This window comes from Xyrauchen texanus, chromosome 17 (genome assembly GCF_025860055.1).
Source record: "Xyrauchen texanus isolate HMW12.3.18 chromosome 17, RBS_HiC_50CHRs, whole genome shotgun sequence".
NCBI lineage: Eukaryota > Metazoa > Chordata > Actinopteri > Cypriniformes > Catostomidae > Xyrauchen > Xyrauchen texanus.
In genome coordinates, this window is record NC_068292.1 from 6,278,273 (window position 1) to 6,292,683 (window position 14,411).

Below are 14,411 nucleotides of genomic sequence, written 5' to 3' on the forward strand. Positions count from 1 at the left end.
TTTAGATGCCTATTCACTGCAGTGTTGAGGGATTCTGTGGAAATTCTGAATGTTAGGCCAGCAGAGAAGGCTTCGCTGGCCCTGAGAAATTGCCACTGTCGATTAGTAATCAGCCGATATGTTGTTTTAATGGCCTATACCGATATCTAGAGAGCAGGGTGGCCAATGTAATGCCAATGTATATATTATACAATTTAATAGAAGTTGACTGATACTTGCTTTTGCCGATAACGGAAACTAAGCTGGTGTAAATAAACAATGATTAATCGGTAGATTATTTTTCTAGAAACACCACGAGATGTCAGTGATTGTTTATAGTTCAACTCAAGAGGTTGCGGTCACCCTCTGGAACCTTCCAAAGCTGCACACAGTGAAATATCTGCTTTAATTTCTGCCAACAATAAATCAACAAAACCAATATATCAGTTAACGTACAAATTAATGATGCCAAATGAGATGCACATGAAAACGTAAACCTCCCAGGATGAAGACAGTGAACCTCATGTAGGCACAGTGCGTGTGCGTGTGCGTGTGTGTGTGCGGTAACTGGGATACATGACTAGCCTGTGGAAAAAGTATGTCCAGGTGATATAATCCATAGTGTCCTGCTTTGAGGTAATGATGCCTACAGCTATCTCTGCATTGAAGTGATCGGAGAGCAACCGTTGACATGACAACGGTTCACATTTCTCACGGTTTGGTTTGTATCATAGTTTTAGGGTCATGGTTTCGGATTTGTTATGTTCAGGGAAAAAAATATTACTGCCATATCTATAGTAAAAATATTCTATTTGGTAACACACTTCAAGAGATTTGCCTTCACTACAAATCACCATAGTTTATTACAGTAACCATAGTTTAAACATTGTATTTGTATTAAACATAGTTACTGTCATGGTTACAATACTATAGTAAAATCAAGGTTACTTTATGGAATAAGACTATGACTGCTGTAAAACAATGGTTGCATCAAAACTATGATTTCTGCCAAGAAAACAATGGTGACAACGGTCCATGTTATTACAGTCATGGTAACTGCAATATTACTATAGTATAACCATGGTTAATTTCTGTTAGGGTAACTAAAAAAACAAACACTCTAATTACTAACTCAATGTTTTAATCATACCTGCATTATTATGATACATGCATCAACATAAAATGCATTTCATACTCAACATATATTCAACGTTCAGAATCTGTACATCACTATAGAAGAAATAAACTTGCTATTAAAATGAACAAGGGAATTGATGTCATAACACGACTCAAGTATTTTAATCATATATATAAATCCCACATCTTCATCAATGGAGTAAGGGCAACATCACTTTGGTAATGAACACCCCAAGTGCTTTAGTTCTTGTTTCATGTCTGTCCAAACTAGCACCGAGTGCCTGTTAAAAGATGATAGGAATTGTCTCACCTGCGGCTCTGTGCACACCGCGCGCTATATATTCCCAGGTGATGTCAGCGTAAATAACTAATCAAACATTGATGTATTACCAGTTCAGTGCAGTGTTTTTTGACCATTGCTGATATGATTGACTGCAAAATGAAAACGTTTTCACTGGAGATCTCCCATCCAGGTACTAACCAGGATCAATCATGCTTAGCTTGAGTAGGCAACAGTTCTTGAGCTACAGGGTGATATTTGACACTTTAATTTATTCGCCAAACCTTGTGCTCCAAATGCGTTATTAAGCTAGAGAAGAATAAATGTTTACCGAACCGTGATTGGTGAACTGTACAGTTAGGTTTTTTACAGAGAGCCGTTACACCTCTAGTATACACCTGTATTTTACACTGTCTATTTGTGATCTGATCGCTGGAAACAGTTGTTAATACAGGTGTAAATGGGCTCATTTATTTGTACAGCTGTGCACACACCTTGACTCCACAGGGAAGGGCTCGTACGGAAACATCTTATAGAAACCCTTCTTGTTGTCGTGCACCAGAATCACAACCTTTCCCTGGTTGTCAAACTGAGGTCACCCGGCACGACCCATCATCTGAAGAACATCTGGAGATGACATGACAGAGCACAAACACATACACACAGACAGACATGCAAAAAACAGATGTTACGTGTGACGGGGAAAGCACCATGTCTTCCCAACATAGTATTCTGTGCCCTTAACAACCAACAGGTGGGCAAGGATGTTCACACCACATGTCAGTGTGCTCATGGCAATCAGCACCTTATAGAGAAGCCAAATGTAGACTTGTGTTGGCTGAAACATCTCAGTTTTGTTTCTACCGTCTGCCTTTATATCATAAATCCATAACTTCTAAACGCAGGTTGCCTTTAACAACTCAAATTAGGACCTTTGCACGCCTGTCAGGTCACATTAAACATAAAGACCTGTGTGTGCCCTCGGCCTAATGCAAACACCCTCAATAACACACACTAATTCTTCAAGTACTTCCACTGTAATCACTGAGGTAATGAACCACTCATATTCTTTGGGGCCTCTGTAAACTAACACTGTATTAAGGGGAGGGATATTACATTTAATCTTTAAAAAGTGATATTCAAATAAATTGATTGGTTCATGATTCAGCCATCACTAACATCAGGTCTTCCCTGGATCTTACAGTTGACAAACAGCTCCTCCACAGTCTTCCTGTCTCTCTCGTGAAGTCCAGCATGATGCATTCCGATCCCAAACGGCAGCTTCAGATTCAGATTCGACTCTCTTATTGTGCCGATGATATCAGTCATCTAATACAACACACAAATATTCACAAAAAATTATTTCACTTTATGAGTAATTTTATTCAAATTTACATTTCAAAATATAGTTATTTTGTCAGGGGAAAATGGAAAATACGAAATAACCATGAAGTAATGCCTATGTTTGGAATAATCCAGTGAATATCTAAATACTTTACAAATTAAATGTCCTTGGTCTCATTTCATTATTAGCAATTTTTATTAGGAACTTGATGGATGCAGTGAAAACGATTATTTACAACAGATGAATCAGTGCAAAACACTGTCAGATTTTAAGTACAATAATAATAATACAGTAATAATAATAATAATAAAAAAAATAAAAAAAAATATATATATATATTTATAAGTATAATTCCAATCAAAGGATAATCGTTGTAATAGAGTCAACCACAAATAACAAAACTGAGCTTCATGTTATGCTGCATTCACATCTTGTCGTAATTAAAGGGATAGTTCACCCAAGTTTGCAGTCATATGGATGGCATTTATACTGACTATCTGTGATTTTTAGAGCTTAAAAATTCGGATCACCATCCTGTTGCATTTTCAGGACTTACAGAGTTGAGATATTTGTAAAATTTTCTTCAAATGTGTTCTGGTGAAGAAAGAAAATCATACACACCTGTGATATCATGAGGTAACTAAATTATGAGAGAATTTAACTTTTTGGGTGGACAATATTTTATGTAATTATGAGATGGCAATTCAAGACGTTTTACTAAATTTCATGATGTACAGTTTCCACACAAAAGCAGTTTATGCAGCGGTCTAAAGCTTTTTCTCCATTCACTTGCATTCAAACAGCTCTCCTTGTTGACCATTCCAAGGGTTGACGTATCCGAACCAGCTGAATGAGGCACTACGTTTGTATATCTATGTATACCACAGCATAAATGGTATACCAAAATCTTTACTGTTGACATTTCCAGCATCATATGATTTTTACCATCATACTGCCCAGCCATAGACGAGCACTACTGTATGCATCCTGCACCAAAGAAGCAAATAAACTAAACAAAAAGGAGGAATAATAGAGATGGAAATGTCTGGACAAGGAACACTGAACACCAATGGAGGGAATTTAGGGAGTGCTGTGAGGCGGACAGCGGACGACAGCCGTCTGTCACTCAAACAGCAGGGACTCTGGTCGTTACACGCTTCAGTTCAGTGAAACAGTGGGACGCCCCGTATATCACTGGAACACACAGTCTGCATGCTGCAGCTATCAACACGTGCTACTTACACTTGTGTACGCTGCCTTCTAAAGTGCCTGAGAGTACGGCACACTAAACTCCAAAAAGTATTTTTGCTGCTTGTTCAATTTACGGAATTAAAATGAAACAAGGCAACACAATAAAAAAAAGAAATCACAACTTGATTTCATTGTGGACTCTCTATTTACATTTGGAAAATGGAAGTTTAATTAATCCATATGAGTTGGGACAACATGAATAGTTTTTGTGGTTTATGAAACTGGGAAGGGGATTTACATTTCCCAGCATGTTTTGCATGTCAATCGATAGAATGAAATAGTGTTGAAATAAAGTGTTATTTGATCCATTTTTGAGCCAGATGAAAATACTAGCAGATTTGTTCATGTTTAATGTTCTGTCAAGTTGGTATTTAAAAAGAGTGTCTGTTAGGCTGGAGTTAGGTTGAAGAATGGCCCTTGTGCTTAGATTGAGGATGGACTTTCAGTTTCACTGTCCTTACACTTGTGATGAACTTGCGAGTTTGATGAACCTAATGAAGTTAAGTTAAAACTTGTACATTCATTTGACCTAATCTAACTAAAATATGTTATAATTTATAATTATCAATTGTTATAAAACTGACTTAATCTGAAAGATTTTTTTACAATTTAATTAAGGGTAATGATTTCATTTGAACAGAAGAAATGTACAGAATGTACAGAAGAATCTGTACAAGAACAGAGAATTCAGTAGAATCAGCATCATATTCTGCTCACTGGGAAGACATGTTACATGTGTAATATCCTTTATTGGCTCTTTTACAGGGCAGGTTGGGCTACTCTCATAATGACATACATTAACATGCTTTATGGGGCTGCTTGCCTGGACACACAATCTGTGTGCTGATGGAAATATAGACCACTAACATCAATAGCTGCCTCATAAACGCATGGTGTTCCTAATACAAGTCAAACAGGAACTAATATATGTGTGTGTTAGACAAATCTGCATTTAAAAGAATCATAAAGAAGGAATATGAGTCTATGCATGAATATGATACCCTTTGGTGTAGCTTTATATATTATAAGCAGGATTAGAGCTACAAATTACATTTACAATTATACAAAAAAAAAAAAGACATTTATTTTTACATATTATAGAATCTGTTGAATAATTTGCAGTAATTTTTTTTTTATAAAAACCCAGATGATTTTACTCAGTTACACAAATAGTGACACACAGGAAGTAACATCATTTAAACCACTTTTACAACATGGCAGGAAGACAAGCAAACAGTCTCCTATCCAAATATATAATTGTAAATCAGAATATATAATTACTAACCCTGAACGTGTACTTGTGATTCTGTATATATACTGTATATAAATGTGAATATAACTTGTATAACCAAATCTGAATATGGTTATAAATCTTGAATATATACTTGGAAAATCCCAAAATATAGATTCTGAATCTGAATAAATAGTTATGAATGTGGATATATACTTGTAAATCATTTTATATTTGTAAATACTGAACTTAGTCAATAATCAGAATATATAATTGTTAATCCTTTTATATATACACGTCTTAATTTATATATATATATATATATATATATATATATATATATATATATATATATATATATATATCTCCTGAATAAACAGTTATGAATCTGAATATATTCTTTGAATTCCAAATAAATTGTTATAAATTAAGAATATACATATAAGCTAGGCATGTAACGATACACAAATTTCAGGATACAATACGATACGAGCACCAGCAAATGATTCGCTCAAACTTATTTGAGGATTCGACATGAATGTGTTTTAAATCATAAATACCACAAAAGTGTCTGGCATTGGCAACAACAACAAAAAAGCTCTAAGTAACTTAAAAAACAGCTCTAGACATTTATATTTGTACAGCATGTTTCACAATACACAGTTTCAATGCAGCTTTATAGAAAATCAGGCCTAATATCTTAAAGCCCCCTTTGAACAAGCTGAAGTGACTTTATCAAGGGAAAAAAACAATTTCAATGTTATTTAGTGTTGAAAAAAAATAACTTGACAGGAACCTGACCTGTTTTACGATGCATGTACATAATCCAATAATATTTAGTGACTTGACCAAAAAACGATTTGCACGATGTCAGCATAAATAAAATGACATGTTTGATGTACTGTAGCACCGGCACATGACACCATTGTTTGGCAAATTCAACAAGCTGTAACTCTACAATCTACTTGCCCTTTGCCATAAAAATGTGTTCTACACTGCCTATGTTTCACAGCTCTCAGTGTTGCACTGCTTGGTTTTAATTACACTACAATGTGTTCATGTATCGAATGATACATCTGGTATTGAATCGTGAGCGTCGTAACATAAAATACAATACAATATTTACACCCCTATTATAAGCTATCAAAATAAATGTTACTGTTATTTTTTCTTAATTATGATTGATGCATTTACCATCATATCTGTGTGAGATGGTTGGAATCACTGGTTGGAATAGGGCAGAACTTTTGTGATGTATCTGCCCAGGGTAATTACACTGACACACACCCCACAAACACACAACAGTGATTCCTCATTAATGATCAAGTGATGCAGAAAAGAACCTCTTTCAAAACAAATACAGATGGGACTTCAAGTACTTTGCAGCTTTTGTAAGGCGGAATTTAATTTCCAAAGAAGCACGTCAAATCATAACTATCACCTAAAATGCAAACAGCTTGTTGGAGTTCCAGTAATTTCTTTCAAAATAACTCTGAACCCATTGCCCCTGGACAATTCATGTGAAGTATCATTACGTGGGCAGTGCCAGTGCTAAAAGCAGAACATGATTGTAAAGCGGTTAATAGGCAAGGAGGAGGTGAAAACCAGCTTGGCAATTGTGGCAGGGCGGAGGGCGGGGCAGGGTCGTGATCCTACAAACCCGGTCCTGTATTAGGCTAATTGGCTTGACAATGTAAATAGTATTTTAATAATAAACTGAAACAGACAAACAACACATGACGGACATGTAAACGATCTCTCTCTCCCACACGATCCTCTGCAGTCGACCTTTATCATTCTCAGAGGCTTAATTAGCCTAATACGGGAACGGGTGTGTAGGATCACACCCGGTCCCATATTGTAATAATAAAACTGAACGAAGAGCATACAAACATAAACACAGAGCAGCTCCATGTCATTCTCTCTTTATCTCTCGAACCATTGTCACTGGCCGCCTTTATCCCTTGCGCGCCCCCATCAGGCTGATAGGGGACCGGGGTTTGCGTTGTTCCAGCCCGGCTCCACCCTCTTCCGCTCTACAATGATATACTACAGTACCATACTACTTTTACCATTTCTTCCATACATAGATATGTAAGAGAAGCAGTAAGAGTAGTATGAGTTGCATGCCACTGCGAACACCACCATTGTTTGCTGCGCTTTTATATAGCGTTAAAACAGCGCTTGATGCCCTGATGCTAATCACGTGGAAAGCCACGATTATTATTGTGGAGAATGAAGGTTTAAGAGATATAATGCCCATTGCAGTGAATGCACAACATATTCGGACTAGTTCTCTCAATTAATCAATCTCCCATTTAGACTTTGGGAAATGTTTAATCCTTTCTCTAGAAACTCCTCAGTCAATCATTGTTTTGAGGAATCTCAAAAAGGCCATTCAATGCTTGAAAAGGCTATACATTGCTTGAAATTGCCAAAAAAGATTTCATACAAATTTGTAGATTACAGTCTTCAAAGACAGATGACAACTGGCTCTAACAAGGACAGATAGAGATGTGGAAGGCCATGTGTACAACTAAACAAGAGGAAAAGTTCATCAGAGCCTCTAATTTGAGAAATAGATGCCTCACATATCCTCAGCTGACAGCTTCATTGAATTCTACCCGCTCAACACCAGTTTCATGTGCAACAGTAAAGAGAAGACTCAGGGGTGCAGCCCTTATGGGAAGAATTGCAAAGAAAAAGCCACTTTTGAAAGGTTAGAGTGTGCAAAGAAACACAGACATTGGACAACAGATAATTGGAAAAGAGTGTTATGGATCATTGAGCTTTTGTGGGATCAGCTAGACTGTAAGGAACATGAGAAGCGCCCGACAAGACAGCCACAACTATGGCAAGTGCTACAGGAAGTGTGGGGTGAAATATCACCTGAGTATCTGGACAAACTGACCGTTAGAATGCCAAGGCACATGAAGGATTTTTTTATGAGAACTCTGAAGTAGTTTAAGAAGTTTATTTTTTTTTAATTGTAATAGTAATTTTTCACATTATTAATGTCCTGACTATATGTTGTGATCAGCTGAGTGCCATTGTGGTGAATAAAAGTACCAATTTCCTTTCATAAGAGTAAAATCTATACATTATTCCCAACTTTTTGCTGTCAGTGTATATATTCATATAAATGGAAACATTTAATGTAATTTAGTAAATATTTAATATTTACTTTGGCCTTCTAAGGATGTTGATGAACACTTTCTTTCACTGACAAATTTGTTGAAGAAAAAAGTAACTGTTTCAGGTCTTATTTTTTACCTTACTCATAAAAAGTGTCATATATTGTAACACACACTCACTGTTGATGTGACTGTGTGTTCATGCAGACACATTAAAGATGTTTCTCTCCTCTATAACATGTTTGTATGTGTTTGTGTAACTCCATGCGTCTACTATTAAATAAATTATCACCTCCTCAAGGCTGCAGATTTGTATGTGATTACTGTGCGATTGGACTGAATAGCTCTGTAATGGTGCGCTTTGAAAATATTAGCACAATCTGCGATGGGAAGCAGAAAAAGGCTGCTTGTTCACATCTTGAAATGATCAGAAGCATGCAGTGGAACGGAAAGAGAAATTTAATGGAAGATGACACCGATTTTTCCAGAAGAAGCTGCGCTGAGGCATACTGCAATCGCTGTTGAACAGATATTAAGCTTCTTCAGGTTGTGGATGAGGAGGAAGAGGAAGAGAAAGTCAGCAGCAGCAAACACATCTTTTATTTTACAGTTTGGCCTTGCATCCACACTGAGGCAGTGATTTTGCCAGCAAAAACTGAGCTTTTTGAAAATGCTCTCTGCCGTCTTCACATTGTAGTGTGGACTGGGATAACGGAGAAATCTGAAAACGATGTTGTCATGTGACAAAATCATGTGATCTATTCAACCAAAACAATAAAGAAGGCGGCCCATATTAAAGCAGCATTGTTGTGCCTGAGATTCACTTTGATAAGTGTTGTTAAAGATAAATGTTAGTTTGTACAACATTCACATTGCATTTCTTCAATGGTGATGGGAAGTTTAATCGGACTTGGTGTCCGATGAAAGAACACGAGGATAATTTAAGCGTTTTCATACATTAGAGTGTGGATGAGCAACTACTGGAAAACCTTTGAAAACAGCAGTGTAGATGGAGACCATTTAGAAAACAAAAAAATAAATTTGATTAATGTAGACATAGCCTAAGAATATGTGAGTATTGCAGTGTAACATCATATTTTGATTGAGGTGGTGACCTCTGACATCTCTCTCATCTTGGTGTTTGGGGTTGTTCTCTGTGGCCAGCAGCGCGATGAGGTTCAGAGCCATGAGGTTCGTCTGTCATCATGACGACACAAAGATGAGGAGAGGCTTAGCAGGAGTTAGAGCGGATGGCTGCCGGACAGTGGAAATAGAGTGTGTAAAATGACATCTGTGAATTTTTATTATGATGCATCTGTATGAAAAGCCAGAAAAAAGCAAAGTAATAGTACAATGTAAATGCAAATAAATAAATAACATTTAATTTCATTAAACATGATTAATTAATTTAGTAAGTGAAAGTTTCCAGTACTAGGCAAGCAACTGAGTAGAAATGGTAATGGCTCATTTCACGAAATTGGTGCCTTTTATGTGCCTCATAGGCATGTGTTAACAATTACTTCAACAATGAATTGCTGGTATCACCTTTTACAATGTGTTATTATAAGCATTTTTTTTTCACACATTAGCAAATACTCCAGTAACTTTATATTTTTAAACATCTTTTTATTATGAGTATGCCATCATTTGGCCTGTCCCCAGCTTCTCCTTGAGTATTGGCAAATATACACATTTTGATAAAAATAAAAATAAAATTATATATATATATATATATATATATATATATATATATATATATAGATAGATAGATAGATAGATAGATAGATAGATAGAGAGATAGATAGAGATAGAATAACAGTGCAAATTTTAATGAGTGTGCATGTTGCTGTATTTTCAAACCCTGGAAGACAGGCTTGTTCATGTTAGTCATTCAGGTGCACTAATGCTGCCCTAGGAAGCCCTGGATGTGAACCTCCAATGGGACCAGACGAACTGAGGGACGGAAATTATACAGTCCCACCTGTAAGAGAAAAGGAGAGATAAAGAAAGACAGGGCATCAAAACCAGGATAGATGTAGAGCCCAGCTGGCCGTGTGCCTGATAGAACGGCCCATCTGGGCATAATTACAGCACGTCATTGTCCCCTGTCCCACCACCGCGCTCTTGCACAAGTGGCCCGGGGTGCGAGTGCGTGTGTGCACATATTTAAAGGACTTGATAATGGATTGGGCAGCCATGGGTGCGCTTCAATCCAAACAGCACATGTCAGATTTATAGAGACCCCCAACCCTCCCTTCCCCGTCTGTCTATCAGGGTGACAGTTCAGCATTAGTAAAACAAGGTTTACATAACCACCACCACCCATCCTGAAGCAGACACGTCCAGCTACAGTACCAACAGGCTGCTACATGCTGGGAGAGGGATGGTGGTTATTTATAGACCTGTGCGCACATACACATACGCAAATACAACAACTAACAGATCATACGGTTTGCTCTCATTTCCACTGTGAAACAGGAACACTATGAAAACCATGGTATCGTTAGTACTGCGTTACCGATAATATTAATGTTACCCATAATTCTACTCGTTTGACTTGCCAAGATGCTGCAAAACATCTCTATTCATCATGGCTCCAATTGAAGCATGCTTCCACTGAAACAAGACCCATCAATTGCATCTCTACCCAATAGCATTTGGGGGCCAAGATTTCTGGGTTGATTCAAATTGCTGTAAATCACATGGAAATCATATGAGAAGAGACAACAGCACTGAACTTGAAAATATGAATTTGCCCATAAACAACAGTTCATGGATGGCCTTCAAGAAGAGATTGGAATATCAAAAGACTTTCTCAAACTGTGGTACATGACTGGAAAGTTATTAAAAAATACTTACAAATGTATATTAAATAATTTTCAATGTTTTGTTCTAATTTCTGATTTATTTGTTTAATATGGCTTTGATTTTATGACAGCAAAGATGTTTTAACCAGACTATTTTGAGATTACGTCATAATAAAGGACGGATCAAGATGGCGCCGCGGATGGTAGCCTCGGTGTGGAGCTCTCCAATTCTTTTGTTGTTTTTGTTTGTTGTCCTGTGTTTAGTAATATTTTTCCAATCAGTTTTAACATGGATGAACTGCTGAACATTTGGCAGCACATACAATAATCTTTTTTCCCCGGATTTGACTATTCTGACATTTTGCTGGTAATTTCATTCGGAGGAACAGCTATTTTGTTTAAATGCGCTCTGAGACGCAGGTGAGGGAAGTGAGCCCCCGTGCTGGTCAAGCTTCGTCGGTGCGGCTTTCAAACAGCGCTTCCGAGTGTTCATCTAGCGAATCTTCGCCCTCTTCCTAACAAAACAGATGAACTACATCTCCTCACCTGCACAAACAAGGACTTTTCAAACTCTGCTGCCTTGTGCTTCACAGAAACCTGGCTAAGTGAAGACATTTTGGACAGCGCAGAGTTAACGGGGAAAACGAGATGTGGTGGAACATGCATTTACATTACGGAAAGTTTGTGTACAGATGTAACAACGTTAAAGAAGACATGCTGTTCTAATTTGGAAGTACTCTTTATTAACTGTAAGCCTTTCTACTCACCACTGGAGTTTTATTGGTTTATTCTGGTGAGTGTTTATATCATGCAAAACATGTGTTTGAATGCTGCGCTGCAACAACTGGCTGATCAAATCACAGATCAAATCACAAATCACAATAGCCGAGTCTGGTTATTATTATTGGGGATTTTAACAAAGCAAACCTCACATGTGAACTATCCATATACAAACAGCACATTACATGCCCAATCAGAGACAGGAACATAGTGGATAATTGTTACAAAACAATAAAGGATGCATATCACTCTGTCCCTAGACCAGCTTTGGGACTATCTGATCACTGTCTGGTTCATCTTCTTCCAACCTATAGGCAGATACTAGCTAAGCCTGTAGTAAGGACAGTAAAGAGTGGGACCAATGAAGCAGAGCTGGAACTACAAGCCTGCTTTGACTGCACTGATTGGAGTGTATTTGATCTGCAGACACCAATCTGGATGAGCTCACAGATACTGTGACATTATATATCAGTTTCTGTGAGGATATGCACATTCCTACTAAGACTTATTTAACATACAACAATGACAAATCATGGTTTACAGCAAAACTCAGGCAGCTTCGTTCATGTACAAAATCTTGTACAATCAGGCCAGGAACACACTGAATAAGGAAATCGGAGAGGCTAATAGAAGCTATTCTGATAAGCTGATAAACAAGATTTCAGCTAACATCTCTGCATCAGTGTGTAGTGGCCTGAAACAATTTACTAACTACAAGACTCCATCCCCAACACTGTAGGGAACAAACAACTGACTGACAACCTGAATGTGTTCTACTGTAGATTTGAAAGGCACAATCTCACACCCCACGTCCACTCTGACCTTCACTTCACACAAACATCAACAACGTTTGCAACACCATAAACTGAACTATGGTGGTATAAATTAATGCATGCATAATATGACATCTTTCAATATCATTTTTGGTCTCTATATCTTCAAAAAAAATTACAAGAGTATTTTTGAAGAGGTTTGGAAAAGGAAAAATGCATAGATGAGTCTTTAAATACATAGTTCTATTTATGTACTTTAAAATATGCAAATGTTCCACAGAGAAGGGAGGGTAAGCCACAATGTGTGGGCCCCCTCTGAAGTCAGCAGCCAATCATAACCCTGAAACAAAAAGTGGCAAACTGAAATTTCCTCCTCATCAGGAAGGTATAAATCTAACCTCCGGATGACCACATCTTTGTCCTGAATCCCTGTCCAAATTGTCATTAACAGGATACACTTCTAAAACATCTTTGTCCTGAGTCCCCGTCCAGGGGTTGTTAACAGGATACACTTCTAAAACACTTCTTCATTCTGAGTTTTTGGCTGTTCGAGTTTGAGAGCAATAATCGAATAATAATCAACATTCTGAATCGCCAGCCTGAGTGGTAGGAGATGTAACAGAATACAAACCCAACATACTGTACTTAGTGTGCATCCTAGAGACAGTAGGAGATTGACCAAATACCAAGTCTCACTACAAGAGGCTATTAGAATGCCAAGTTCAGAATCCCTATACCAGGGAGATAACTACAGCAACAAGGTTTAGCTGACGAGCAAGCCTTCTCTTCAAGTTTTGTGCATCTTCATGTTCCAGATGATGAATCTTGCACTGATATAAGGGCTGTATACCTGCGTGTTCCAGATTGCAAGAACTCTCTCGGTGCCTCCAGGAGATCAGTATTCCTCAGCTCTTGAAAGGCTGTTGAAATGGAATCCAGCTGCTTCCTCATTGAAATGTGGCTCTGAGCCCCAGTGGAAGACGTCACCGTCACTGAAATCATTGATTGATCAAGGAGAACATAAATATCACTACTGAAACTCTATCCAGAAACCTTGGCTTAAGTGTATACTATCATTTTATAATTTTATAATGTTCTTTAGATTACATATCCTGTGTATCAAATGTCCAGCAAATGAACTGAGTTATATGTTTAAATAGAAATAAGGAATACACCTTATTAATTAACAGAGAAACAGCAATTTATCTTTCCATAAGTTAATAGTCATACTTTGCCATTGCTACATCCAACTCAATCACTTGCATCTTTCCATCCTATGCACTTTTATTTACCTATTAATTTACTGTATATTATTCTTGAAAATATTAGTGCCATTTTGTAGTTTTTATTAGTTATTCTCTTTTTTATCTTTTTGTAAATATAACTTATTTTATTACAACTGTAACTTCCTTGTGTTGATGATATAGTAGAGCTCTAAAGGGTTAGGCTGCTCAACTCCAATTTACATAATTTTAATTTATTGAATGGTCCATTTGGATCAGTCTTTTACTGTTAAGGTGAAACTCCTTAGCTGGTGCCCCGAGGATGGAGGCCGTATGATATTAATAAATCACACACACATACACATTTAGTGAAGAGTGATCAAAAATCACCACATACTAAATTGTATTTGGAGAGAGAAAAAAGCTTGCAGTTTCTTTGATAGCAGAAAGTAATAAAAGGACTCGTTTATG

The 14,411-nt window shown here is 37.2% G+C and overlaps 1 pseudogene; it reads right to left on the bottom strand.

Annotated features, from left to right (window-relative positions):
* Window positions 1-1,862: 1,862 nt before the first annotated feature.
* The window catches only part of LOC127658283 (activating signal cointegrator 1 complex subunit 3-like), a 54,464-nt pseudogene continuing 41,915 nt past the window's right edge, over window positions 1,863-14,411 (bottom strand).